The sequence below is a fragment of the Girardinichthys multiradiatus genome, chromosome 20, assembly GCF_021462225.1.
Source record: "Girardinichthys multiradiatus isolate DD_20200921_A chromosome 20, DD_fGirMul_XY1, whole genome shotgun sequence".
In the NCBI taxonomy this organism is placed as follows: domain Eukaryota; kingdom Metazoa; phylum Chordata; class Actinopteri; order Cyprinodontiformes; family Goodeidae; genus Girardinichthys; species Girardinichthys multiradiatus.
The window spans coordinates 49,105,849-49,131,475 of NC_061812.1; positions in this window are offsets into that span (position 1 = coordinate 49,105,849).

A 25,627-nucleotide genomic window follows, 5' to 3' on the forward strand; every position below is an offset into this window, starting at 1 on the left:
AAAACAGAGGATAATCATAGCAGGCCCTTTTTTAATCGGCGCAATTCAGATGATACATTGAAACTGCAAGCAGGCCGCCCCTGCCCTCCACTATAAATAGTTGACAGCAATCAAATAAAATAAATGAACTGTCAGAGCACAAGCGTTTACAAGCACGACAAAATTCAAAGTAATTATTAGTAAATTTGTTGCATTTCTGAGTAAGTGGTAACAGATAGGCCCCTGACATGAAGGCAGTGGGGTGTGACCGGCTGATTTTGAGCAGTAAAGCTGCCCGGATCTGAGTAAACCCAAAATCCCCCCAACTTACACACACACCAACCACATCCTAAAAAGGAAGAAGACTTATGCTGTGTCATTACACACACATAGCCACACATCAAGCAATACATTGACACTCCTGTTTAACTCCCCCAAGCTGGTTTTGGTTCGCTTCTCTTGTAGACATTTTAGGTCTTTTGTTTGCCCTGCTCTGTCTTTGTTTTAAGTTGTTTACGGAAACAAGTAAATTGTATCCTAAAGCAGAAAAGTATCATACAAAATGGAAAACTGATAAAAGAAGAATAACATAATTGTTATGATTTGTGTGTGCTTTTGGGTTTTGTTGGTCTGTTTCACAGTTAAATTTTTGAATCATACTTCTGTTTATTATTTTCCTGGTTATGCTTTAGTTTCATGTTTTTCTAGTTTCTGTTAGTTTGTATTCAAGAGTTTCTGTTCTGCTCAAGCCACGTTTTGTCCTGTCAATCAACTTTATTTGGTTCACCTGCAAATAGTTAATATGCCTTCTTGTTTCACCTGGTCACACTTTAGAAATACACACCTGTTCAGTTATTCATCGCAGAATCATTTTTAAATCACGTTCATGCCTTGTTTTCAGATCTTGCTCATGTCTTGATTTTTGGGTCATGCCATGTCTGTCTTGCCAGCCCATTTATTGTTTTGTTCCTGCCTCTTCTGAGAGTGAGGTTTTGTTTTTTAGTCATTAAATCCTTATCACTTACCATCATGCTGCCTGCTAGTCTGCATTCTGGGTTCCTCCGTTGCTCAAGTTCTAACAATAATTCTGTTTTAGTTAGAGATGTTTAAAGAAAATTCAGCCTTTTAGTAATCTGTGATGCACACCACATTGTTACACTTAAAGGCAGTTTACCTTTCGATGGCCTCATTTATGTGGCTTACTGAAAAGGAATTTGAACTGATTACAGAGCGAGCTGTGCAGCTGAAACAATGTGCTGTCATCAACCTGAGCTGGGAGAAACTTTTTATATTCAGGAGCTATATTTACGGATTTAAAATCTTTCATTTTGAGAGACCACAGCATGTGCTTGAAACCTGACTGCTGGAACCTTTACACAAGCCAGATAAACAGAAGGTGTGGAGTGCAGCAGGGAGAACTTGGATGATGGTGTTATCACTACCTAGCCGGGCTGTTTGATGAATGAGTGTTTGCCATGAAGCAGCAAATCCCATCCCTGGTCCCCAAAAAACACACACACCACACATTTCCCCCTCACCAAGCCCTTTTGGGGCTGCGCAGTGGGACAATGACTACATGACAGATAAGGAATGATTTGCTAAAAGCAAAACCACAAAAATAAACAAACCATTACGCCATGCAGCAAGGAGAGCTGGGTTAGTGCTTCTAATTCAGGTGAACTGCACACAAATTTCCCCCGGCTGGCACACTTACAGCTGTAATAACACAGAGAGGGCTGCTGAGCGGTGGGTCTGCAGACCGACCTGCATAGTGTCTACACATTTCCCTTACAGCAACACCTTACACTGCAGACCTGACAACTGAGGGAAAATAGAGCATCAACATGCTTTTCAGAAGCTGAACAACCTACAGATAATTAATCCAGTTGTGTTCAAAGAAAAATAAATAACTTAGCCATAACCCCTCAGAATATTTTCCTATAAAAATGAATAATTTTTACCTTTTGTCACTAGTATGACTGTCTGGTGTTAGACTTTTGTATGGACTGTAGTGAACTGATTTTACTGCTATTCTACTGCTTTAAAATATCCTATTATGTATTTTCCCAGCATGCAGCTGATCTTCATGCTTATTTGTATGTTTTCACCATAACTCGTCCAAAAGGAACCCATGGTGACACTGACATCAAGGTATGAGCTGGTTACCAGTATTAAGGTACTCCAAGGTTCAAAAAGGTACAAAACTGCAAAATGTTCTATCATGGCCTGTAATTTCATTAGGGTTAGTAACTGATTATTTTTCTAATAAATTGTTTTGATTAATCGATTAATAATCAGATAGCAAAAGGCGTTTATTAGAAGATTTTTTTTTTTTTTTACAGAATTTGAGCCAGGTGAAGCTAAAACTATGACACTTGAGGATTTCTGAATAGAGCATATTTACGGACAAAGAAGGTTTTTCATCTTAAATGCAAAATGTATATATTATCTGTACGATTTTGGTCTAATTACGGCTCTATGTGGGCTCTTCTTTCAGCAAATGACATGTTTTAGAGTCTGTATACTCCAGTTAACAATTATTCCATTACTAAATTAGTTGAGAATTATGTCAGTAATCAATTAATCAAAATTAATCTGATTAATTGTTTGAGCCCTAAATGTCATGCCAGAATTTTTTATAGATTTGTAATCCCATGTTTTCCCAATGCTTTCATTACAGTAAGATCATTTTTTTGAATACCTGAAACCCATTTTAAACATCCTTTCCCTAGTTATGTGTGCTTTATGCAGTGTCTTGTATTGTTAAAGATGTGTACTGGATTGGTATTGATGGGCAAAATATTTTTTTTTACAAATTTAGGTCCAGAAGCCATCCCTGGTGGTTAGCTGTAGCTTTTGTTCCAATATCAATCTGCCATTGATAACACTGTGTCTACTGTTGATCACACCCACTTCCTACAAACCGCCCTTTTTGGGGACCTAAGATGGTCCTCATACATAGACGCTGTTCTGTTTAATTCAATTCAATTCAATTCAATTCAACTTTATTAATCCCTGAGGGAAATTGAGTAGGAAAAAGGTCCAGCAGAGACTGTACTCCCTGCAGCAACTCAAGAAGTACAACCGTCTACAGGAGCTGCTGGTCATCTTCTACACTGTCTTCATTCAGTCTGTCCTGTGTTACTCCATCCCTGTGGGGTTTGGCTCATGTACAAAACAGGACAGGTCCAGACTGCGACAAACAATTAGGTCGCAGAGAGAACCATCAGGGCTGACCTTCCCTCTATCCAGGACTTATGCAGGTCTGGGTTAGCAAAAGGGCAGCTAACATATTTGCAGACCCAATACATTCTGGACACAAACTTTAGAGTTTTACCTTCAGGTGGCGCTACAGAGCACTGTTTGCAAAAATCAGCTGCCACAGAGACAATTTCTGTACCCAGCCTGTCTCTCTGTAGAACACATAAAACCCCCTTATAGCCAGAGTAATCAGCTACTCTATGAAAAAGGATAAGCATACAGTGGCTTGTAAAAGTATTCATACCCCTTAAATGTTTCCACATTACAACCGTTTATCACTTTACAACCACAAACATGAATATATATTTTGGAATTTCATGTAAAAGATCAACACAAAGTGATACACAATTGTGAAATGGAACAAATGTTATACATAATTTGAAACTTTTGTTTACAAATAAAAAAAATGAAAAGTGCAAAAGTATTCATCCCCCTTTACTCTGAGTGCAACCAATTACCTTCAGAAGTTGCCTGATGATTGCTAATGAATAAATAGAGTCGATCATAAAGTCCAAGGAACACACCAAACAGGTCAGGGATGAAGTTGTAGAGAAGTTTAAAGCAGGCTTTGGCTATAAAAAGATTTCCCAAGTTTGAACATCTCATGGAGCTCTGTTCAATCCATCATCTGGAAATGGAAAGAGTATGGAACAACTGTAAACCTACCAAGACAAGGCTGTCCACCTAAACTTACAGGCCGAACAAGGAGAACACTGATCAGAGATGCAGCCAAGAGGCCCATGGTGACTCTGGATGAACAGGAGAGATCCACGGCTCAGGTGGAGGAATCTGTCCACAGGGCAACCATTAGTTGTGCACTATATATATGTGGTCTTTATGGAAGAGTGGCAAGAAGAAAGCCATTGTTAAAAGAAAACCATAAGAAGTCCCGTTTGCAGTTTGCCAGAAGCCATGTTGGGGGCACAGCAAATGTGGAAGAAGGTGCTTTGGTCAGACGAGATCAAAACTGAACTTTTTGCAAAATGCAAAACGCTATGAGTGGAGGAGAACTAACACTGCACATCACTCTGAACACACCAACCCCACTGTCAAATATGGTGGTGGCAGCATCATGCTCTGGGGGTGCTTCTCTTCAGCAGGGACAGGGAATGTGGTCAGAGTGGATGGGAAGATGGATGGAGCCAAATACAGGGAAATCTTGGAAGAAAACCTGTTGAAGTTGGCAAAAGACTTGAGACTGGGGCAGAGGTTCACCTTCCAGCAGGACAACAACCCTGCTCAAGGTCTTTTGGCATTGCCATGTTCTGCCAGGGTGTTCTCTCAGGTTACTCCTGCTTCCTCCTACAATTCCAGGGTGTACCCTGCCTCTCAGCCAATGACCACTGAAGATGGGCACCAGCTCTCTGTGACTCTGCATCGTTAAGAGATTATAGCAAATGATGGATGATTGGAGGATTCTGTATGCATCCTGTCTGTTTAGGGTCCTCAATGTCAACAAAATGTGAGTTTTTTTTATATGAGAACTTTGATACCATGTTATTTTTACTCATGGTTTTACCTTAAGAATCTCTTACCAACCCATTTCAATGCAATCGAATATTATATTTACAAGCAAGTATTCTTCATTCAAGCTTAAATTGTTTTAATGGCTAACATTAAATGTTGTATCCAGTTTGATGAATAACCTAAAATAACATACAGTACTAGAAAGAAAGTCACAGATTTCTTTCTTTTTTTTTTTTTTTTGCTTTTTGTCACACTTAACCACAGCTGAAAAGAACACAAAATAGTATTTCACATTAACCAAAGACATTTGGGAAAACATTCTTTGGACAGATGAGACAAAAGGTGAACCTTTTGGATGGCATCGTCCCATTACATCTGGTGTAAAACTAACAGCATTTCAGGAAAATAACTTTATACCAACAATAAAACATGGTGGTGGTAGTGTGAAGTTTGTGCAGTTTTGTTACTTCAGGACTTGGAGAAATGCTGCAATTGATGGAAGTATTACCCGCTGGTCTCTACCAGAAAGTAGAGACCAAGGAGAATGTCCGTCCATCAGTTTGTGAGCTTAAGCTCAAGTACAGTTGAGCAGCAGTACAATTATCCAAAACAAGTCCACCTCTGAAACAATTCTGCAGACCAGAGTGGGCCAACATTCCTCCACAGTGATGTTAAAGACTCATTACCAGTTATATCAAACACTTGATGGCAGCTGTTGCTCTCAAGGGTAAACCAACCTGTTATTACATTTAGGGCATAATTAGGGTTTGGATAGTTTTTTTTTTCTTTAATAAACAAAAACATAATTTATAAAAACTGCTTTAGGTCATCTTTTGTAAAGTTTTTTTGTAGCACTTAAAAGACTTTAATCTTTAGTAGCTGGAGAGGAGGGAGGGCAAAGAGACAGAAAAGGGGAAGACATGCAGTAAATTGCCCGAGGACTATAGCCTTGATTAATGGTACACCTGTTCTGCTCAGGTTATCTTTGTATGATATCAACATTTCTTTGATGACCTGAAACACGTTAGGGTGACGAAAAAGCAAAAACAGAAGAAACCTGTAAGGGGGTAAATACTTTTTCATGGTACTGTATCATTTATTGGAATTTCTTGTGCTTGGCAGCAGTATTTCTCACAGAGGCTAGGTAATGCTAGATAAGAGCAGCCAGGAGGTCACTTTCCCATATCCTGCTTCATCTTCTTTAAATTGTGGTGGTTTTAGAACTCAGATGACAAAACTACAACTTTAAAAATCTAGTTTTTCTTTTTTTTCCCAACCAAAATAGACCTTCATATTGTTTTAACTGCTATTCACAAAGTTGGGGTTTTGACTGCAGACTGATGTGCTCAATTAACTAGTTTTTAGAAGCTAATCTAACATTGGAATTGCACATCTGAAAACATTCATAACATATATGTAATGGCTTGATTTCTTTTTAGTATCTGACCAGGTTGTGCGTGGGGGGGATTTTCTTTTGTTGTTGTTGTTGTTGAGGACAAGATGCAGGACGTGGACAGAAACACAAAGAGGGGGTATATTTGTCTGTGTTTTCTTTTCATGGACTGCCATGTTTATTTTTTGTTTCATTGGTTTCAGAGCGTGGGCACCAAACTGCAAAGGAAACACAAATGATTAAAATTAAAGCTCTTAGATTGGAAGCTGTTTTTCCAGCCTGTGGCACAAACATTTGGCATTTTGTCCTTTTATAGGGATCTTAATGACCTGTTGGGAACGTTTGGCCCTAAATGATGTGTTACAGGAAATAAACTTCAGAGAGTTACGCCTCACCGTTGCCCTGACTCGGATTATGTAAAGAACTTTAATGGGTTTGATGTTTACAACAGTTAACATTTGCAGCTTTGAACACTTGGAGAAAAGTAATACGGTGAGGCGCTCAGTTATGATTAAGGTTGATGTAAACGCCAAGCAAAGTGGGGGTTCTGTAAACAGGTCAGAAGGCATCAAGGAGTAGAGTAAGGACATTTTCAGCTTGAATCCCCATCATCCAGGCCACACACTTGTGTTGTTCTCTTGTGAGTGTTGCGAGGGGCTTGAGTCTGTTTGTGCACCAACCCAAAGGGTAGAGCAATGACACAGAGCTGAGGGCCTGATTGCAGACATCTACAAAAGATGTAGTTGGATCCATCTCACCATAGGTGTCTTTTCAGTCGGTTGTCATTACCACAAAGGTGAGTGCATACACACACACATGTTGCACCCTTAAAACAACTTAAGGAGATTCCACGCAGATCTTCATTTTTGTGCAACTTTATTAGAACAAAATCCATGGTTCGAGCGTACAGCGTGTGTAGTTTTCTGTCTTCACCATATTCTCCTTTTTTTCTAGAATCAAAAAGTCATGAACTTTCTACGTCATGTCGCTCTTAAAGAAATAGCAATATAACAGAAAATATATGAAATAAAATAAGGTAACTGTAGCGCATATTTAAACATAAACTAAACAAACTGTTTAGACCACTACTAAATTAAATAAGTGCTTGACCCATGACATCAAAATACCATTACTTAGACATTATCATGTTCTGAACATATTTTCAGGGCACTACATACACACTTACATATGTTGTGATTATGAATATGAATATATTATAAAAACAATTATATTAATATTTTTAATATTTATTAAATAATATTTCGGTCTGTTAAGGGTTTTCCTGTGAATACCAGCCCAATAACGTGGTGGTATTAGGACAAAATTGAAAGGGATGAGCCAGGTTCTGACATTATTGGACAGCAAAACTGTGCACACACATGGAACAAATTCACATAATTTCTTAAAATACAAGAATTTATTAACAAAAATAAATCAACTCAAAGTCAAACATATTTCAGTCAACAAACTCTTTACTTTGCTAAAATAATCCAACTAAACTACCAAGCAGAATTAAAGAATAACGAAGACTAATGGGCTATGTACAATATAAACAAGTTGATTAAAGATGGTTGGAAATTATGACCAAAAGAGTGATGCAACATTACCATGTAATGTTTATGTTTGAGAACCAAGAATTATCTTGAAGAATCTGGAAATGAATTTACATTAGTCTTGGAACTTACTTAAGCAATAACTTGTATACCTTTAGACAACCATTCACAATGCAAGATCAGATAAAATATTATTTTTATAAAATAATATTTTAAATATGATTTGCTGAATAAAACCAACCTTCTGGATGACTCATTCTCAGTGGTGTTTAATTAGCTGCCATTATTTATTAAAATAATATTTAAATAAATATTTGTTTTGAATAAGAACCAAATCTTTCTGGAGAAATAGGCTTAATGGTGTTTACTTAGTTTTCAAGTTTGGTAAAATAATATTTAGGGAACTGTTATTTTACTAGATTGAAAACTGACAACCTTTTTGGGTAAATGATCTTAGCAGGCAAGCACGTGTTCTTAGTTGTTAGCAGTTAAAGCTAACAAAAGAAGCTTGTAGCTTATCATCAGAATCACACACATACCTTTAAAGTACCACTAATAAAAGCGTTAAAATATATAAGCATGGACGGCACGTTATGGCCGATCTTCTGTGTTTAAAATCACCCTTTAAATAAAGTTTTCTTAACTTTGAAAACAAACACAAACACAGAACATACAAACTGAGCACATGTGCTGAGCAGATAATCTGCTAGCACTAAGATAGCTGAGTTTTCAACACAAACAAAACCAAACGTCATAAAACGAAAAATGTTTAGATTATTTCAGTCTAAACTACTTCTCTCTCTCTGCCCAAACCTAACCTCTCAGGTGAACCGTGCTGAGGAAAAGGTGCCCGGTTGATGAAGTTTGAAGAAAACATCCACAGTGAACAAAGGGTTAACTTCAGCTAACCTCCGTAGCTGTGGGGTGAGGCGGCTCGCTCTGTCGGCCGGCCAAACTGCACGTTACTGCTGTAACCATGGTGATGCGGTCCCGTTGTCCTTCCTTCAGACCGGGAAACTGCTCCACTTGGCGTCGTAGAGACAGGGAACTCTCTATAACACAGTTTTATTCTGTAGACCTCAGAGAGAAAAGTCAAGCCATGCTTGTACCTTAATTACCCCGTTCATGAATGAATACCGGATACACAAACAGCAATTCATTCCTACTTAACTTAGTGCATATGATCGTGTGACCGTATGACACTCTTGGATCCAGTTTGAAGAGTTATGTCTGTTTGCCTGCAAAGAGACATTAGCGCGCTGAGTCTCCCTGTCCGGATCCCCTGGGGAACCCGCGCAGAAGAGACAGGATGTCTGCAAAAACGGGGTTTTATTTGGACAGTGACATCACTGGAAGTCCGCTGTTACCCCTTTTTCCTGGCTGCGCTGGAAATGGGTTAATGCGATTTATTTTGAAAGTTCCAGAAAAGTTCTTACTGGCCATTCATGTTGTAACCATGGCTGGGGTCCCAACACACATATGCTTGGGGGTGAAGAAGAATGAATGAACACACCGAGGCCTGATCAAGCTAGCAGCTTCTGGAGTGGTGTAAGGAAATCATCTGGTGGGCCCCTTGGAGCACGTTAGCCGGACCTGGGCTCTGAAACACACAGCTACGGAGAGAATGCACTGAGGCAGGATGTTTTAACCACCACTAAACTCTCCCTCTTTAATACTTAAATAAATACTTAAGCCTAATTGGAGAACAAGGCTCATTTACCAATTTAAAAAATATTCGATGTAACAAGGATTATTTGCTTATGTGAACATTAATCATTAAATAGCAAAAACTGGCAGAGGCAAATAAGGTCTGGAACTGACTCAATGCATTGAGAGTGGACAAAGTTCCCTTTTTATGAAACGCTAACTTCCTTATAAATTCCTCATGCTCTTTTGATTCCAGCTGGTTTTGCTGTCAGTCAGACTAAAAACTGAATACACTGGGTTTCAGTGTCTGAGCTATCTGACAAGTGTGCTGCTCCTTCCCCTCACGTGCAATCAGACACTGTTGGTAAACAGTCTGTCTTTTCTCAAGGGAGCCTCAGAGTTTTGGCCATGGAAGTCAAATTGCTGCAGAAGGACCTCATTTGGCTCCAGGCTGAAACTTCTATGCTTGGCTGACCTTAATTGCTGGTGTGGAGGTGGGTGAAGGTGAAAGGGATGGGGGTATGGGGAACAAACCCTGTCAGGGATTTGCTATCCTCTGCCATACGTTCCTTGATAACTGACTGCTCTGAGAGGTGATTAACTCGGGAAGTTAGGATTTCAATAAGCTCTCACTGGGTTGCTGGTCCAGATTAGTCCCTTTTAAGTCGCGTACACAGAAACAGATTAGTTCAGAAAATTGGCTTAATCTTTGGATTTATTTGCCTTTTGGACAACAAACCTGTGTATAATCTCCCTCATCTTGTTGTAATGGAAGATAATGACGGTCTTGCTGTTGGCCTATTGTCAACTATGATGTGTGTGCTGAAGTTAACAGCAGCAAGCGTGCAGACTGAACGCTTTTGTGTTGGTAAGGAGACCTGTTGAGCTTTTCTCTGTTAGTATGGTTTGATCAGTGTATGTATGTGTGCGTGTGTGTGTGCTAGCAGGCGCGATGATTCATTTTGGGTTTCAGGCCTTAGTTGTCAACATAGATTCTTTATGAGGGTATTTCCTGTGTTGCCCTGACATGTGCTGTCACGTCGGTGTGGTGGACTCTTCCATCTGCCCACTAACAGCCACTCCTGTCAACACAAACACACACTCACAGACACATGGCTCAATGCATGTTTGTTTTATGTCCTGAATAGACACACGATCACACATCTAACAGACGCACGCACACAGCTGTCGTCTGCTGAGAAATGATCAGTCTTAAGCAGCTTCACAGTTAGGTTTGGGATGTGATGTCACATGACTGCATTGTTTGATGGCACGGATCCAATTAAAATTGTTTGTAATTGACTTAGAATCCTTTTTTATGGTTGGACTGAATGGATTTCTCTTTTGTTTCTTTGTAAATTGCCTTGTGACAATATCTTTAGTTGTTTTCTATTGCACTATGAAAATAAAATGAATTGAATTGTATTTAATATGATTTTAATTTATAATTGGATGTTTTCTTTATCACCATGCACCAACCAACACTGCTAAGAATATTGTAAAACCATTTAAGATGCTTTTTGAAGTTTAGTGGCAAAAACTTTGCACTTAATTCTCTGAACATTTAGAGATGAATTCATTTTTTGAAAATTAACAAATTTAAGATGTTTCTTCTGGCTGTCAGCCTTGAAATGCTGAATTATTCATTGTTAAGACATGATTTACTATTGACATGATAGATGTCTGAATCAGTTTTAAGAACTCAGTCCTGGATGCCAAAATTATCTTGAGGAAAAAAGTTAGGAGAAAAAGTGTGAAACTAAACTATGTTTAGGGGCAACTATTCATGCCCCTTAAACCTTTTAACATTTTATCACATTTCAACCACAAACTTTAATTTATTTTATTGGGATTTTATGTGCTTCTCTGATTAATGTTCTCCTTGCCCTACCTGTCAGTTTAGGTGGACCACCATGTCTTGGCAGGTCCGCAGTTTTCCATGTTCATATGATGGATTGAACAGAACTCTGTGAGATGTTTAGAGTTTGGGACATTGTTTTAGAACCTAACCCTGCTCTAAACGTCTCCACAACTTTCTACCCGACCTTCCTGCTGTGTTCCTTGGTCTCCATGAAGCTGTTTGGTCTTTAATGTTCTCTACAGAACATCTGAGGCCAGAATCAGAATAGCTGGATTTAGACTTGGATGACATTACACACTGATGGACTCTGATTACCGATTAGGTAACTTCTGGATGCTGTTGGTTGTTCTGTATCAGAGTAAAGTGAGGTGTAAACACGTTCATGCCACACTGTACAGATTATCTTAGTAAAACAATTTTAAAACTGTGTATTACTTTCCTTCCAGTTTACAATGATGCATCACTTTGTATTGTTGTATCACATAAAATCTAAATGAGATATGTTAAAGTTTGGGACCAAATTAGAAGTTCAAAGGGTGTAAATACTTTCTACGCGGCGCCATCAACATACAAAAGTGTTTTCCATTAAATAATTCTCACATTTCAGATGTTTATAGGAGCACAGACACAGAAATGCATTTTAAGGCATTTCTCAGTCAGATAAAAGTTATTCATTCTAAACAATTTAGAAGCTAAATATCTGCATACAGTGGAATCATTTTAACTTCATGCAAATGCTATTAATAATGATAAATTCTGCTCCCTTTGAAAACCAATTTGAGTTGCTGCCATGTGTTTAGCAGAACAACAGCTGATGGGTCACCTTTATCCTTGCACAGATTACAGTGGATCTGAACAAAAGGAGCAGATGATTCACGTAGGGCTCTGAGGCACTGTCAGACAGTTTGTGTGAGCAGGAAGTGAGACCACCCCTTGGGAGCGGTCGTTTGTTGGCTGTGATGAATTGGCTTCATGCTTGAACCCAAAGGTTGGCAAATTAACAGTTAATTAGTAGTTGATAAATGACAGATTGTCACAGGCCCTCCACCACCGTAGCCCTCTGTTGCTATCTCACTGAAGCAAGTGTTTATGTGCTGGTAACAAGTGCTGCAGCAGACTGTTATGTCTGGGTTTTGTCACAGGGTGCGATTGCTCTCAGATGTTCCCAAACCCAGTCCCCTTCATCAACAGTTGTTCAGTCCAATCCCGTTTACCTTCCATTCACACCCATTCGCCAGGTTTGCTTTGCTTCATGGTGCTAAATTATTACATTTTCTTGTTGTGTATCCCATCCCACAGAATCTATAAAATTTAAATCCACCAAAAGCAGTTTTAGCTCCTCTTAGTGAGCAATGAAATGACACAATGATAATTCCTGAGCATAGTAATTGCTTTTCCCCTGCTAGTGTTCTGTCTACAACTAAAGGAAGCAGTGCTTTTTTGTTGTAATGATGTAATTTAGAGAAAAGTCTCCTGTTCTTGACATGAATATAAGTGTAGAGGAAGACATTTTTAACCTTATAAAATGGCCTGTCACTGGCAATAGGCTGTCAATGGTCTCATAGTTACAGACATGGTGAAACTGAGTTAGTAGTAAATGGTCTATTTTCCTTTAAACGTTTTCCTGTGTTTTTCTTCTTTCTGGACTAATTTATATGAATGCATATGATTCTCTAGCTAACATTTTAAAAGACAGAGAAAAGATGAAATGCATACATTAAATGGGAATTAGTGTCGGTTCTGAAGAATAAAATCTGTTCCCTCCCCTGCGGGACGGTAAAATGGTATGAAATAGTACAATAATACGGTGTTTATCTTATTATGTTACCTTTTTGCCAAAATGGCATTTGGCTGTGAGTGTTTCTGAAAGCTGCTATAAAACATGCCTTGAGCTGTTTTATGCTCTCAGCAGAAGAAAAGAAAAAAGCACTCACAAAACTGGAAGATTTTCACCATTTGTCCCAACCATTACAACCATAATTTACCGTTTATTTGTTTTAGGATTTCATGTAGTAGACTAACTGTAATAATACCTTGTTAAAGTACTTTTTTAAGTAAATGACCATATGAACAACTTAATCTCTTCACTAGAGACAAATTTAATTTAAGTTTTGAAATGACCAGGAGATCCTAAACTTTATGTTTAAATGTCAAAATCTGATTTCTGGAAAAAGCTGAAGGTCTAACTAGGGATGAACAAATCCTGTTGATTCAATTTTGTTTCCTGCTTACAAAGAAAAAAAAAGATAGTTTATCTATCAGAGTGTTTAACTGTGACTCTCAGCTGATCTAATTTCTGACAATAAAATGCAATGAGCTCTTTAACTTTATAAGAAATATTAACTCCAATAATTTTCATGTCCGAACAAATAAAACTGCCTTACACAAGAATAAACTAAATAAATAAAATGAAGTTAAAGTGCAGCAAGACACAATAACTGTCATCAAAGTATGGTTTTTGGAGTGGAACCTAAGAACAGACAGGAACATGGGATGAGTGAAGTGAAGGTTTACTTTAAAACAATAAGGAAACTTACAAAAGGCAGCACAAGGAGAACCTGACGTGGAGCACGGAAAGAACTAACATGCACGACATGGGAGTACAAAAGAAACAGGCATATGGAAGGTAACAGGGTTCCTAAAATTTGAGCAGAAATGGAAGAATCCAGCGGACAACAATGACCAACAGAGAGCTTATAAGGCGAAGGCTTTGGAATAAATAAGCAGAAGCTACCTGATTGACACAGTCTGTGGCTAAGGGTGGAAGACTATTTAATGGATCCGAACAGAGATACAAAGAAACCAAACACTTTAGGATTGTGACAGTAACATAGAAAGAACTGAGGTAAAACTCTCATATAACAAGAAATAAATGAGTGTGGAAAATTCCACCCTCTGCATTCAATGAGCTCATATAAAACTAGTTTGTTTTCCCAAATTTAATTTGACTGTTTTCCAAAATGTTGTTTTCATTTTTTATACTATCATGTTTTACAAAGCAAACTAATTCTTTAGCCTTAAAAAGTATCTAATCATCAAGGTAATTTCTGTAATTCATACAGTTTAATAAAACAACAACTCTAATTTATTGGGATTCAACTTTTCAGTTAAAAAACTTCTGTCAGTTATCCTCATAACTGTCATCCTCAGCTCCCAGTTTTGGTCCGTGAGGTAGACACCCTATCTACTTTTAAGGCTAGGCTTAAAACTTTCCTTTTTGATAAAACTTATAGTTAGAGTGGCTTAGGTTATCCTGAGCTATCTTCCTTATTTTTTACCTCCATTTTCTTCCCTCCCTGTTGGATGGAGTAAGGGGGAGTCAGGTTTAGCCTAAACCAGCTCAGTTATGGTTGAGGTGCAAACACACCCTCCATTTCTGCAACCTGTATGACCCCTTCTCTTTTCCAATGGTTATAATCAGTCTGACAGAGAGAGGTATCTCAATCGTTGTGGTTTTTAGTATAACAATGGCCATCAGCGGGCTCTAGATGGACAAACTGTCTACTTTTAAGGCTAGGCTTAAAACTTTCCTTTTTGATACAGCTTATAGTTAGAGTGGTCTAGGTTATCCTGAACTATCTCTGTAGTTATGCTGCTATAGGCTTAGGCTGCTGGAGGACATAATGACCACTTTCGCCCTCTTCGCTACATTCTCACACTACTCTCCTATTTTGCGTTATTTGCTGTTATTTCAGCTTTTAACTTTGTTCTCTCTCTTTTTTATTCCTAGAAGCTACACCTGGCCTGACTCTGTGTCTACCTGTGACACCTTTCTGGAGAGGGGAATCGTCCGAGCTTCTGCTGGCAACAACTTAATGCTCACCCTCTACAGATGATCCACATAGCCCTGTCTTTCAGTGTTTAACCCTTTCTCTCTCCTAGACATGGCAACTGACTGAGCTTTTACTGTGACTAACTCTATGTGCTCTCTTTCAGACTCTAACCTTGAAAACTGGCTCATAGTTTATCTGTTCTTTCTTTCTAGGTGAAACGACTAAAGGTGCTACATCCATTAACATTTACTTTTCCTTCCCATAGAAAGGACTCCTAGATCAGTGCTTCTGTGTTCTTTTTGTGTCTCTGCTCTGTTCTGTCAAACCCCCAGTCGGTTGTGGCAGATGGCCGCTCACACTGGGCCTGGTTCTGCTGGAGGTTTCTTCCTGTTAAAAGAGAGTTTTTCCTCTCCACTGTCGCTACATGCATGCTCAGTATGAGGGATTGCTGCAAAGTCAACGCCAGTGACTGTCCACTGTCTCTACATGCTCATCCAGGAGGAGTGAATGCTGCAAGTCACTGACTGGATGTAATCTGCTGGGTTTCCTTAGATAGAAAAACTTTGTATCCACTTTGAATAAATAACTGAATCTGACTGCACTGTTCAATGGTTAGAATTAATTGGAATGTATGAACCTGACTGTTGTGAACTGCCTTGAGACGACATGTGTTGTAAATTGGAGCTATATAAATAAAACTGAATTGAATTGAATTCATGTAGTAGTAACATATTTTCAGGGCGCTACAAACACACACTTAAACATATGCTTGGGTGTGTAATAAACATCTTTCATATAAAAGTCCTTTCAGTAAAATAAAAACTCTTCAGACATGAAACTTTCCACTTTCAATATAAAATGATAGATTTGTAAATGTGAGCTGTGATGATGTGGCTTCTAAAGTTCTGGACTGGTTCAACACAGGGTTAACTTGGTTCTACACAGCTGCTGTAATGTTCCAGCAACACATCACCTAAAACACTCGTAGCTTGATTATTTATTTCTGAATGATGACCTGACTCGGGACATACTGCTGCAAAAGGCAGTAAACCTGCATCTCTCTCTGCTCAGGACCTCTGCTGAGAGAGTTTAAAGAGACAGCAGGCTAATGTTAGCTTGTTTTCTCCCTCTGATGACTCTGGTTGATCATTCGGATCAGAACAGGTTCTCTTTGCAGGTCCAGTTAATCATGTGAGGACATAACTAACTATCAGAGCTGCTTTCCTGCTCCATATAGAAGCTGTTTGCGGTGAGGGTCGTACTTACTAATAAACAGAGTTCTGCTGCAGTCAGAGCTGTCAGTCTGATGGAGACCTGAACGTCCACTGATTGGGTCAAAGAACAGACCAGCTGAGAGATAACGGCAGAAAGACCTGCGCCCTGGTCCCGATCTTTCAATGTAACCGTCAGTGTAAGGGTTCACTTATGAGACACCTTGATATTTGGACATTTGTTACATCAAGAATGTCTCAGCTGAAGGTAGCCGGTTGCAATTCATTTTCTTTAGGGGTATGAGAGAAAAGGGGCTGGAATGCAAATGCTACATATTTTGGATTTTTACAAGTAAAAGAAAAAAAGTAGTTATCATTTTCCTTCCATTGTAATTATGCACTACTCTGTGTTGGTCTGTCACAAAAAATCCACAGAAAATACATTGAAGTTTGTAGTTGTAATGTGACAATTCTTTGCGAGGTACCGTCTAGTGATGGACCTCCAAAGTCATCAAAGTATGAATTCACACAGTGTTCTGGGTTATATTTAAAATATTACAATAGCAGTCAGAACAGTCGAGCTGCAGTAACCAAACCCAACCCGAACAGGTTTTCACAGTCATAATTTCAGAAAAGAAGACAATTTATCTTTATTTAATTCATTCATTCTTCTCTCCGACCTTTGGGATGTCTCTCTCCTCCCAGTTACTCCGACTGCAGGGATCAGTTTCCTCTGCTGCCAATCATTGACAGTTCATTGTCATTTTAGGACCACAGGAGAGGGCAAAACTGTCCTAACTTACTATGAAGTGAGTCCCCGCCAGGCTCCTTATCCAATCATCCAAATGTTTGTATTCGGTTTCCTGTCTGAGACGGAAACAGTTTGGTTTAAACAACATCCCGGCTCCAAAAGCCTTGCTGGTGTTTCTGGGTGCCGTTTTGGTTGCTGAGTGCTCAGAGCCAGCATGACTCACGCAGCTAATGTCAGGGACATTACTCTCATTATTTCATGGTTAGTTTGACACGCTGCTAATATTCAGATGGCAGCGAGGAATATTAAGTGCAAATTTGATGCTGGGAGGTCCACATAGAGTTTGTGTGTCAGCATGAGTGTGTGTTGGAGGTGGAAGGAGGGGCATCTGGAGTCTGCCAAACAGTTCCTGACAGAACAGTGCCTCTCTTGGCTATTTCCTTCAAACAGCAATCAGGCCAAATCGAAGCAGCTGCTGCTCTCTTGAATTCTTCAATTGCACTAATCAAGTCTGTTTAGCAGCTCCACGCCTGCCGAGGGTCTACCTACTGAACACGCATATACATTTTTACCTCATGCCATGGTTCAGAACTCAGTCAGAGATAATACCACTTATTTTATTAAGCTAACTGGTGTGGCGCCAGCAGCATTTAACAATATTGCTCATTTTTAAATGATGCAAACATCAATGCTGTTAAAGACACACACAAATCATCTGTTCACTGTTGACTCAAGTGGGGCACATAGTGGGGTAACTGCTCGGTCTGTTACTGTGCAGCAGCTGTTTTGGCTATTGTATATGACAAATCCAGTCTAAACAACATGGCACTGATCCGCTGAATTCCATTCACTCGAATGATAACAGTTCAGATTAATCTTGCATGTTGAAAGCTACGCTGCAGTGATCCAAACAAATGTCTGGAGCAGGCTCTGCCCTGACTGTCCCTGGACACCCTGATAGAAACAGTACTAATTGTTGTTCTGACTAGCGTCCCAGTTCCAGCTCAGAGTCAGCCTGCTAATTCATTTGATTACTTCAGCCCATTCACTGCTCACTCTGATCACTGTTACATAAATCCTAACATTTAACAACATAAAGCGGAGGAAGTAAAAGCACACTGAAAATGTTTCAATGTGGTCTGGCTGTATAACCTTGGCCCAGGCAGAGACTTCCTCTGTGAAGTATTTAATGTTGGAAGCCTTCCCTCTGCAAACACAGAGCACCTGGGACAACAGCGGCTGTTCCAGGGCCGCTGTTAATCAGCGGCAATGCTGACTGGCAATCAGCTGTACCCACAAGAATACAATTAATATGCTATGCTCTCCGTATGGCCACGCTGCCTCACTTATGAAAACACAAAATTGTGGTGTTAAACTATTCTAAACATTTGGGAAAAGCTGTGTGATAAATCTAGAGAAAATTGTCCTGATTGCTAAAAAGATTTTAAAGAGCTTCATGAAATCTAGATGAAACCGAGGGAAAAGACCCAAGCAGTTTTAAAGCATTTTTGTCTCACTGCAGCCAATTATGCTCCTCTGATTCATTCAGAAAAAGCAAGTTCTTTGGAATTACTCCCAGAGCCTGACAGCAATTTGAACTGTTATACTGAATGTATCATGAACAATATTAGTAGGACCGTAATCTATCCTGGATATAAACAGAAACATCCTTTTGATTTTAGATGTCAACAAAGAAAATAAATCATATGCATATATCTGGCAATTCTTCCAAAAATGAATTACTGTAACATTATACTGTGTTTACACCAAAACAGGTGGCTTAAACATGTTTACAAGTAAGTGCATATACCCTATAATTCTTTCCATTGTGATTTTTTTTCTTAAGTGCGTTGCTGGCCTGCTTGTGCATAATAACACTAAATAACCGCTACAGTCTCTCAGGAGAAAAGCTAGGAACCTACAAGAGACACAATGTCCTGCAGGGCGTTATTGACCACAGCTTCAGATATGCATGAATTTTCTAAGATGAATGGACTATCTTTTTATTTTTGAAAAAACTGTAATAAATGTACACCACTCAGATTTTGTGGCCACTTTTCAATACCCAGTTTTAGTACAGCTTTGGCCTGTTAACAGTCTTAGCTAATTCCGAGCCAAAAAAGCCAAGCCAATGTGTCAGAAAATGTAAGCCAAGAATTCAAAGTGTAGCTGCCCCCGAGATGAAAACATGCAATATGTAATAATGTTGGTGAATGTTGTGATGACAACACGAGTTATGATGTATAAACAAACAGGCTTATGGCAAACAAAGATAATGTATAATAGGAAATATATCAAACTATTAAAACTATATATTATTTTCATCCCCAAAAAAAAGGTTTTATTGAAGATGTTATGTCTGTGGATACCTTATTACCCCTTTACCTTCTAAAAATGTTTATGCTGCATCAAACAAGTAGTGTCACCAAATATATTGCTGGCCCAAATAATCTTTAACAAATGCTTTTTACAGTCCATGCTGTTCTTCACGACATGCATATTGCATACAGTACTATTGAGATAACGATATATTTGCAATAGATTGTGCAGCTCAAAGTACTTTTTTTCGCCATCCCGCCCTAAGCAGATATCAACTATTCATGAGGAGCCGAGTTGGGGTCACACAACTTTATGAGAGACCAGTCACTGTAAAACTTGGTTTTAGATATTTTTTTAGAGCAAAGAACAATTCTTCTTACATTAGTGATTAGTTAGCAGTGGCTGGTATTGTGAAAACAGGAGTCTCTATGTGCACTCCTAAAGAGTCTAGATTCTTCAATCTGACAATACCAAAGGTCGCCAACATTTCCAAATCCAGTATGCTCCATGACAGAGAATAAATGTTTAAAAGGATTAAACAGAGCATATTTGCTTTAATTCATATAGCCTTCATATAATCTGCTCTCTGTTGCCTTTTTGCACTCTGACTTAAAACCAGACATTTCTTGAAATGTTAAATGCAGCTTTTACGTGAAATGTGTTTCTTTGAAGAGAAGGGAAGCTCTCTAAGGTTGCTGCCTTAAGTTTTGCATCCATCATTTAAAATGACCGTTTGCACCCCAATGGTTTTCCATGAATTCTGATCCAAATCACGGCAGATAAATGCAAACAGCTTCATATCATGCTGTGCCTAATATTAATAAGACAGATAAGGTACTGTCTGCATGCCGCAATGAATCTTTCAAAATTGGATTGGACCTGAAACCAGATTTTTATATGCTGTATAAAAAAAGATGTGCAAGCATTTTTTCCCCACTGTCTGACATCAAATCAGACTAAACCTTTCCTGTTCTGAGTCAGTTAGGATTCCCTATATACAGTACAGACCAAAGGTTTGGACACACCTTCTCATTCAAAGAGTTGTCTTTATTTTCATGACTATGAATATTGTAGCTTCACACTGAAGGCATCACAACTATGAATTAACAAATGTGGAATTATATACTGAACAAAAAAGTGTGAAACAACTGAAAATATGTCTTATATTCTAGGTTCTTCAAAGTAGCCACCTTTTGCTTTGATTATTGCTATGCACATTCTTGGCATTCTGTTGATGAGCTTCAAGAGGTAGTCACCTGAAATGGTTTTCACTTCACAGGTGTGCCCTGTCAGGTTTAATAAAGCGGCCTTTAGCTCATCCAGAATGTTGGGTCTTGAGTCTCTCAACGTTCTCTTCACAATATCCCACAGATTCTCTATGGGGTTCAGGTCAGGAGAGTTGGCAGGCCAATTGAGCACAGTGATACCATGGTCAGTAAACCATTTACCAGTGGTTTTGGCACTGTGAGCAGGTGCCAGGTCGTGCTGAAAACGGAAATCTTCATCTCCATAAAGCTTTTCAGCAGATGGAAGCATGAAGTGCTCCAAAATCTCCTGATAGCTAGCTGCATTGACCCTGCCCTTGATAAAACACAGTGGACCAACACCAGCAGCTGACACGGCACCCCAGACCATCACTGACTGTGGGTACTTGACACTGGACTTCTGGCATTTTGGCATTTCCTTCTCCCCAGTCTTCCTCCAGACTCTGGCACCTTGATTTCTGAATGACGTGCAGAATTTGCTTTCATCCGAAAAAAGTACTTTGGACCACTGAGCAACAGTCCAGTGCTGCTTCTCTGTAGCCCAGGTCAGGCGCTTCTGCCGCTGTTTCTGGTTCAAAAGTGGCTTGACCTGGGTAATGCGGCACCTGTAGCCCATTCCTGCACACGCCTGTGCACGGTGGCTCTGGATGTTTCTACTCCACACTCAGTCCACTGCTTCCGCAGGTCCCCCAAGGTCTGGAATTGGCTCTTCTCCACAATCTTCCTCAGGGTCCGGTCACCTCTTCTCGTTGTGCAGCGTTTTCTGCCACACTTTTTCCTTCCCACTGAGGTGCCTTGATACAGCACTCTGGGAACAGCCTATTCGTTCAGAAATTTCTTTCTGTGTCTTACCTTCTTGCTTCAGGGTGTCAATAGTGGCCTTCTGGTTGGGGTTTTGAGTGATGAACCAGGCTGGGAGTTTTAAAAGCCTCAGGAATCTTTTGCAGGTGTTTAGAGTTAACTCGTTGATTCAGATGATTAGGTTCATAGCTCGTTTAGAGACCCTTTTAATGATATGCTAATTTTGTGAAATAGGAATTTTGGGTTTTCATGAGCTGTATGCCACAATCATCTGTAATAAGACAATAAAAGACCTGAAATATTTCAGTTAGTGTGCAATGAATCTAAAATATATGAATGTTAAATTTTCATCATTACAATATGGAAAATAATGAACTTTATCACAATATGCTAATATTTTGAGAAGGACCTGTATAAGGCTCTCCCAGCTGTGTGTGCCCGACTCTACCTGCAGGTGGATCACTGACTTCCTGTCTGACAGGAAGCAGCGCGTGAGGCTGGGAAAGCATGTCTCTGACTCCCTGACCATCAGCACCGGTTCCCCCCAAAGGCTGTGTTCTCTCTCCTCTGCTCTTCTCCCTGTACACCAACAGCTGCACCTCCAGTCACCAGTCTCTCAAGCTTCTGAAGTTTGCGGATGACACCACTCTGATCGGACTCATCTCTGATGGTGACGAGTCTGTGTACAGATGGGAGGTGGACCATCTGTTGGACTGGTGCAGCCAGAACAACCTTGAGCTCAACGCTCTAAAGACAGTGGAGATGGTTGTGGACTTCAGGCAGAACCCAGCCCCACCTGCCCCCATCACCCTCTGTGACTCCACAATTGACACTGGAATCTTTCCGCTTCCTGGGAACCATCATCTCCCGGGACCTCAAGTGGGAGCCAAACATCAGCTCCCTCATCAAGAAAGCCCAGCAGAGGATGTTCTTCTTGCAGCAGCTGAAGAAATTAAACCTGCCAAAGACTATGATGGTGCACTTCTACACAGCCATCATTGAGTCCATCCTCACCTCCTCCATCACCATCTGGTACGCCGCTGCTACAGCCAAGGATAAGGGCAGGCTGCAGCGTGTCATTCGTTCTGCTGAGAAGGTGATTGGCTGCAGTCTATTGTCGCTCCAGGAACTGTACACCTCCCGGACCCTGAAGCAGGCAGGGAAGATTCTGGCTGATCCCTCCCACCCCGGTCACAGACTCTTTGAGACTCTCCCCTCTGGCAGGAGGCTGCGGTCCATCCGGACCAAAACCTCATGCTACAAGAACAGTTTTTTCACAACTGCCACCAGCCTTGTCAACAAAGCCCGGAAACCACCTTGACACTCTCCCTTTCCCCCACACCCCCCATTTTCTGCTGACAGGACACCTGTAACTTGTAACTCTATGCGTTACATTAACGCTCAGCTTGGGCTCCTGCTTTACTTGCACTGCCATACTTGCACAATGATCACCTGCACTGTTGTACTGCTCTCGCATCCTATACTGCTCTATATTTACTCTCACTCACTAAAAACTGTGCACATATATTTATATTATATTGTAGATATGTTTATACTGTTTAATTTGTATTGTATTGCACCGACTATGCCAAAACAAATTCCTTGTATGTCCAAAAACGTACTTGGCAATAAAACTTTACTGATTTCTGATAAATGGGGTTGGGTCCATCAGTTGTGTTGTGCAAGAGGTGGATACAGTACACAGCTGATAGTCATACTGAATAGACTGTTAGAATTTGTTTTATGGCAAGAAAATAGCAGCTAAGAAAATAAAAACGTGTGGCCATCATTACTTTAAGAAATGAAGGTCAGTCAGTGTGAACAATTGGGAAAACGTTGAAAGTGTCCCCAAGTGCAGTCACAAAAACCATCAAGGGCTACAAAGAAACTGGCTCACAGGAGGACCACCCCAGGAAAGGAAGACCAAGAGTCACCTCTGCTGTGGACGATAAGTTCATCCGAGTCACCAGCCTCAGAAATCGCAGGTTAACAGCAGCTCAGATTAGAGAACAGGTCAATGCAACACAGAGTTCTAGCAGCAGACACATCTCTAGAACAACTGTTAAGAGGAGACTGTGTGAATCAGGCCTTCATGGTAAAATAGCTGCTAGGAAACCACTGCTGAGGACAGGCAACAAGCCGGAGAGACTTGTTTGGGCTAAAGAACACAAGGAATGGACATTAGACCAGTGGAAATCTGTGCTTTGGTCTGATGAGTCCAAGTTTGAGATTTTGGGTTCTAACCACCGTGTCTTTGTGCAGCGCAGAAGAGGTGAACGGATGGACTCTACGTGCCTTGTTCCCACCGTGAAGCATGGAGGAGGTGTGATGTTGTGGGGGTGCTTTGCTGGTGACATTGTTGGGGATTTATTCAAAATTGAAGGCACACTGAACCAGTATGGCTACCACAACATCTTGCAGAGGCATGCTATTCCATCCGGTTTGCGTTTAGTTGGACCATCATTTATTTTTCAACAGGACAATGACCCCAAACACATCTCCAGGTTGTGTAAGGGCTATTTGACCAAGAAGGAGAGTGATGGGGTGCTGCGCCAGTTGACCTGGCCTCCACAGTCACCTGACCTGAACCCAATCGGAATGGTTTGGGGTGAGCAGGAGGCTTGTATTATGAATTCTGACTCATTTTAATGAATTGTAATTCATATGTAGCTCAATTATAGGGAAAAGACGGGTCATTTCTGTTGAGTTTAAACCTTGGAAAGCTGTGGTGAGTCATGCATGTAGCCGTTATAAATTGTTACCGTTTTGGATGAAGGACGTTGCTACTTTTAACGTTTGGGGACTCTCCGTGTCTTACACGGTTTTTCTAGTAGTGGTAAGGGGTCGCTAGCTAAGCGTTAGCTTCAACTCCACCATGGCTACCCGTTCTGCTGTTTCTCTCTCTGAGTCTCCTCTCTCCTGCTCTGTGTCAGATGTTCAGTTACTCCTCTGCCTCCTTTAGTGATAATGGTATGTGTAATAAATGTAGAATTTTTGTAGCTTTGGAGGTGAGGGTGTCGGATTTGGAGGCCCGGCTTCGCGCCGTTGAAAAGCCAGAAGATAGCCGAGGCCCCTTAGCCAGCGCAGAGCCACCGAGGGTAGCTCCCCATAACAGTCCTTCAGCAGGACCCGCAGCCTCAGGGCAGCTGGGTGACGGTACGTAGAAAGCATAGTCCTCGATCCCAGCCCACAGGTCACCACCAACTCGTCTGCGTTTCTAAAAGATTTTCCCCGTTCAGCGACACACCTGCTGAGAAGCCAATTCTGTTAACTGGCAGCTCCATAGTCAGAAATGTGGCACTAGAGACACCAGTGACCATAGTCAAATGTCTGCCAGGGGCCAGAACAGGCGATATCAAATCCTACCTGAAACTGCTGGCTAAGGATAAGCGTAAATACAGTAAGATTGTTATTCACGCTGGCGGTAATGACACCCGGTCACTAAAGTTAGTGTTGCTTCGGTGTGTAAATTTGCCAAAACAATGTCGGACTCTGTCATTTTCTCTGTTCCCCTCCCCGATCTGACCAGTGACGACATGTTTAGCCGCATGCTATCATTCAACCGCTGGTTGTCTAGGTGGTGTCCAGAAAACGATGTGGGCTACATTGATAATTGGCGAACATTTTGGGGAAAACATGGTCTGATCCGGAGAGACAGAGTCCATCCCACTTTGGATGGAGCAGATCTTTTCTGACAACCCAGGGTTCAAACCAGGAAGCAGGGTCGTAGTTTAACACTCCTCTCTGCAGCTTCTGTACTGCTACCCACCCATTACCCTATTAAGACAGTGTCTCGCCCACGGCCAATATTCAATAGATTTAAAAATAATCTAAAAGGAGGAAATCAGGAAAATCTAATAAAAATAAACAACTCAGACTAAAAAGAAAAATAAAGCAATTAAATGTGGCTTACTGAACATAAGATCTCTCTCTTCAAAGAATTTGCTAGTTAATGACCTGATTTCTGACAATCAGATTGATTTATTTTGCCTCACAGAAACCTGGCTCCAGCAAGAGGATTATGTTACTAGAAATGAGTCAACTCCTACTAATTATTAAAATGTTCACATTCCTCGACATACCGGGGGATGAGGTGGAGTAGCAACCATCTTTTCAGTCCCAGACCAATCAATGGCTACAATTCTTTTGAATATTTAATCCTTAGTTTTCCTCAACCAAATTGCAAAGCACTAAAACCTCTTCTGTTTGTTGTTTTGTACCATCCACCAGGCCCTTACTCTCAATTTTTAGATCAGTTTTCAGACCTTTTATCTGATTTAGTGTTAAATACAGATAAAGTTATAATAGTGGGGGATTTTAACATTCATGTTGACACTGAAAGTGAT